The 5,542-nt window shown below is 48.4% G+C and overlaps 1 pseudogene; it reads left to right on the top strand.

Moving 5' to 3' along the window:
- The first annotated feature begins 24 nt into the window (after positions 1-24).
- Positions 25-1,199, top strand: LOC124654815 (annotated as a pseudogene).
- The last annotated feature ends 4,343 nt before the right edge of the window (positions 1,200-5,542 follow it).

Here is a 5,542-nt window from a genome sequence, read left to right as displayed (position 1 = left end):
GTTCATATAACCGTACTGCCAAATATGGCTGGTGTCACCAGCAATGGCGCCGTCGCGCTTGTCGTTGTCGCGCTCCTCTCCCTTGTCGTCCCGTCCGTCCGTTCTGCAGTCGACAACGGCGTCTCCGCCGCTAGATCCTACAACTCCGGCTGGCTCCCCGCCAAGGCCACCTGGTACGGCCAGCCCAACGGCGCCGGCCCCGACGACAACGGTATGTACGCTGAACTCATATGCGATGACGGCACAATGTCGTTCTTGCATCACGCAGAAGTTCCAGCTCGGTAGAAGTAATAATGCTAATCGATCTACCATTTGCAGGTGGTGCTTGCGGCTTCAAGAACGTGAACCGGTACCCGTTGTCCGCCATGACTTCCTGCGGCAACGAGCCCCTCTTCCAGGGTGGCGCCGGCTGCGGCACCTGCTACCAGGTACAGTATGCAGTGGCAGCTCTAGGAATTTGCAACTTACTACCACTACCACGCGTGGTGCCGATAATGTCAGCTAATGACGATGTGTCAATGTCGATTAAATTAGTTGATGCTGATTGCTGATCACTAATGATTAGCTTGGTCGAACTCAAGCCGATGTCGATCAATGTTAAGTACTCTGCCATGTGCCATGTATACATAGGGAAGTTGACCTTCTATGTTTTCCTCCATTGTTGTTTTAGATACGGTGCACGAGAACCAACAACCCTGCGTGCTCCAGCCAGACAAAGACGGTGGTGATCACCGACATGAACTACTACCCCGTGGCCAAGTACCACTTCGACCTCAGCGGCACGGCGTTCGGCGCGCTGGCGATGCCGGGCCAGAACGACCAGCTCCCGGCACGCGGGCATCATTGACATGCAGTTCAGGAGGGTGCCCTGCAACTTCGCCGGCATGAAGCTGGGCTTCTACGTCCTGCGTGGCGCCAACCCCAACTACCTCCCGGTGCTGGTGCAGTATGCCAACCGGGACGGCACCGTCGTGAAGATGGACCTCATGCGGTCCACGAACGGCCGCCCCACGGGGCGATGGGAGCCCATGTACCGTTCCTGGGGCTCTGTCTGGCGGTGCGACTCCAGGGACGCGCTGCTGGGGCCGCTCTCCCTGCGCATCACCAGCGAGTCCGGCAAGACGCTCGTCGCCAACAATGTCATCCCCAATGGCTGGAAGGGCGACACCAGCTACTCGTCCAACATCCAGTTCTCTTGATTCATTCCCCCCGATCGAGGCTGAGTCAATCGTTTTGCTAGTGTCATGTGATTGATCCATATTTACTACCGGGGTAATATTCCAGGCGTGTTGATTACTTAATTGGCGTTAATTGTGTGATGTGCGTGTGATAAACTAAATATTACTGAATGTGTTCTTATCCAGCCAGCACTGCTAGTTAACCTCACCACTCTAATAAAAAAGCTTATTATAGTATGCTCATGTGTGCGACCCAAAATCATGTTTGCAACCTACCTAGTGGGGGTAGAGTTCCCTCCCTGGTACATAAAATGCATTCACGATGAACAGGTAAAAGTGGCAAGTGGCTCGTTTGCAACGGGCTAACATCTACGAAGTCTACCTATATGGAGCATCAAATTTGGCCCAGAGTATCAAACGCGTTTAGAGTGGTCAGGATGGTTCTAGTAATAGTCCGAGAGTTTGCTTGTTTTGGGCCAAAAACAAGGTAATGGGAGGTGGCGGTGGATACCAGCTTGAGCTCACTTGCGCTCGTCCTCTGAGAGCGCCTGGGAATTTGTTACCGGGTTGCCGAACGCTGTATAGAAGGGTTTGATTTATTTTCGTTAGCATGAATAAATTGCTATCGCGAAAATATCAACTACACTCAGCCACTACAACAACGAAATGTTTAAAGATAGGGTTAATTAGATATATGCCACTGCAATTCATGCCTATTCGAAAAATGCCACTCCAATTCTCAAACTTCGAAATATGCCACTCCAATTCTTCTATACGTTGACAAATGCCATTGTACACATTTGAGCTCGTTTTTGGTAGAAAAACGGTCACTGTATTTTCTCTCGGACGAATCTACCCCTGGGCCCACATCCTTATCCTATCTACATCCAAAGGCTGTTCTTCTCTGGTTCGACCACAGCGTCGAAGAACTCAGGGCGCCACCGCTGCCGCAGCCTTTCCCGTCGGCGCCTTCACCTCCACCCATCTCCACGCCTCCCTGCAGCCCTCCGCCGTCGACGTGCCTTTACTCATTGGTACAACATCTGCCCCGTCCCAAACTGGAGCTTCGTCGATGTGTCCCCGCAGGAGCGCTGCCGCGTCTCGTCTTTCCCCTGTTCCTCGCACAGCTCTGAGCTCTAACAGCCTTCCTTCCCGTAGTGGTCCGCCGGCATGGCCTGGAGAGCAGCTCCTCGTCGTGCTCTTGTTTGAGCGACAGCAAAGGCAAAAACGTGTTCAGAAGGAACGGGAGTGAGAGTGGAGAGGATGAGCTGGGCTGCTGTGTTGGTTTAGTCACATGTGGGATCAGGGGCAAATTCGTCCAGGAGAAAATACGGTACACAGTTTCTGAACAAAAATGAGGCCAAATCACTAGAGTGGCATTTATCAACGTATAGAAGAATTGGAGTGGCATATTTCGAAGTTTGAGAATTGGAGTGGCATTTTTCGAATAGGCATGAATTGGAGTGGCATATATCTAATTAACCCTTAAAGATATTACAGATACACACAACTCTACTAATAAGAAGGAAAAACGAAGATTTCACTATGGTTATCAAAACCTTGTAGCTGCAACACAAACCACTGCCAAGATAGCATACGAAATTCGCGCTCTTAAAACAATGGCTTCAACAAGGCCATTACCATGCACAACCGATTAAGGCTAGACACTGGATTTTCACCCTGGAGCAAGTCCTACCTCTCAAAACAATGCCTTCAACAAGATCATTGCTAGACACAACCAATTAAGATCAGAACTTGGATTTTCACCATGGAAGACAAGACTATGTACTCCTCTATGTTGCCGCCCCCGCTTATCTGTGTCACTACTGCAAGACAAGAACCATCAAGTGAAGTCATCTTCGCCATGAAGACTCTGTATGTCATTAGTAGACTTCAGACCTCAGCCGCCATAACAATCTTCGCGCCTATCTTCTTCATGGAGATCGAAAACCAACATGTTCCATGATGGCAACAGACACCGAAGCTTCGCGTCAGTCCCTCTTGAAGCCACACAGCCAGAAATATGGGTGCGCACGATCGAATCTCATCCGATGCAGCAATCTACCGGTGATCATAGGCGGATCTACCCTCCCTCTTGCCCGGGCAGCCGCCTAGGCTTCCGGCCGGCCGGCAAGTATATTTTTGCCTATATTTCATATGTATTTAACGAAAAATAAGAACATTAAGCCTGTTTGCCCGGGCTTGAAAATCCTTCTGGGTCCGCCTATGCCGGTGATGGCCTGCCAGAACGCAGGGTCATTCGTGTATATTTTCTTGGAAGTATTATTTCCGATTTTTATATCGTGTCCCAACAAGGAGCATAGGAGGATGTTCATCTGCAGTGTTTCTGTCACACCCAAGGTGTCACAAGTCTTAGGTGAATGACTGTAAGAATTGAAATGAAAATTGGTGTATAAATGATAGGATTTTGGAGTGTTGATAATGCAATAAAGTAAAGTGCATAAAATTAAACAGCTAATAAGAAATAAATGGGTTTCTGCAGATGAAAAGGTAGACGCTGGGTGATTCGGTTCATGGCGATAGTGAATATGCTTGGTAGAATAAAAGTGATAAGTGAATATGATTATTCCTATTTTATCTAAGAAGGCAAGCAACCCATAAGAGAGAAAGACTACTCTTGGTATATTTCATCTTCCTTCAGTAATCCTTCTGCCTGTTACCAAAGACATGGTCAACGCATCTATTAAGATGTTTAAACCGGAGTAAACCTTTAAGCTTGGTGGTTCCTTGTGATTCCTCGAGTATTGCTAGATTCTCTTTGATATCGGTCGTGTCACTCGGGGGGTTGCCGATTCACTAGCACACAAGTTCATGTTTATGAGTTCTTGAGATCATGCTATATGGGCCCTTAAATTAGATAACAACACTAGGTGCACATGAATATTCATACTCATATATAATCATCTTAATCATAAATTCACAAATAGATGGAATAAAATAGGCACATCATATATCACCAATCCCTTACATCTCCCACGCCAATAGGATCTACACACACATGAGAGGAGAATAATATAATGATATCATAGCAAAGTAAATGAAGTTCATCTCGATATTATCGTAGCAAGCCACAATAGTTGAAGATCAAGTAATCCTACAAGTATGAATCTCTCTCTCTCTCTCTGAGTACAAGTGGGTTGTAATTGATGAGGTGGTGATCTTGATGAGATTGATCTTTGATGGAGTCGAGGATGGTCTTCTCCTTCTTCAGATCGGATCTCTTATGTTTCTCGTTTGTTGCCGTTCACGAAAAGGGTTTGATTTGATAAGGGGAAGGCGGCACCGCCCAGTACGGTTGGACGGTACAGTCACCTCCGCCCGTATTGATGCCCGCTAAAGTCCCTGGATCGGCAGGATGGATTTGGCCTCAACAGGAAATGTCTTTATTTCGTTGCAATTAGCCCGTAAATATCTTCGGATCCTCCGTAAAATGATGTTTTCCTGAAATACATAACTAAAAAACAAGGTCTCGCCTGAATTGCGATATTAGCATTAGTTGAAACACAAAATCTAATGAAAAACCAATGAAACCAAGAGATAAGTGGTGGAGAATCCATAGTAAAAAAGCATAGAAATTTGGAGCTATCAACCAGCATCAAGCGCCCAAAGGAGATCATCGGTGGAGCCTTCCGAAACTCATCACCGGCTAGATCAATGAGGGTCGTCATCAAGCAGAACACCGTCTTGGCGCGAGCCGCCTCCTTCATTAGGTAGATCGGCAGGCCCCCCACACTGCCGCCCGCCAGCTCCCAACAGCAGATCGAGGATGTCAGCATGGACCACCACCACCACACGCATCATGTGAAGATGAGGGGTTGAGCCGTACTGAGTCCCACGAGCCAGGCGCCGTGTCGTCCGTGCGGCCACAACAATCGTCGAGGTCATCGAATAAGTCGGGGACCACCGCCCCAACGTCCATGTTTGTCAAACAAGCCGACCCATCTAGGGCCACCGTTAAGCTCGGCTGAAGATCCCACCACACAAGGAGGAGCAGGCCCCTGCCACCGCTAGAGGCGCTCGAAGATGAGAGCCCACCACCACCATCTGTCGGAAAGGGCTTTGCCTGCCAGTTTCCTCCAGTGGTGGCGGGGAGATGTACGTAGGGAGGAAGGGGTGGAGGAAGGGGGCAGCGACGTCTAGGGTTTCGCCCGAGCGACCCGGGAGCGACGCAAGCCTATAGAAGGGTTTGATGGCACGTTCGTTAGGTAACACGGTCCATTAATTTAAATACACCTATTAAGCGTGTTGTATCATTTGAATTTAAAATGTATAACGTGGGGCTAGATCTTAATGCACAACAATGGTCTGACTTTATGCCTTCAACCCCATGATCTGATTCTGGT

The sequence above is a fragment of the Lolium rigidum genome, chromosome 5, assembly GCF_022539505.1.
Source record: "Lolium rigidum isolate FL_2022 chromosome 5, APGP_CSIRO_Lrig_0.1, whole genome shotgun sequence".
Lineage (NCBI taxonomy): Eukaryota > Viridiplantae > Streptophyta > Magnoliopsida > Poales > Poaceae > Lolium > Lolium rigidum.
Note: the sequence above shows the minus strand (reverse complement) of the source record. Positions and strands in the feature narration are given on the sequence as shown.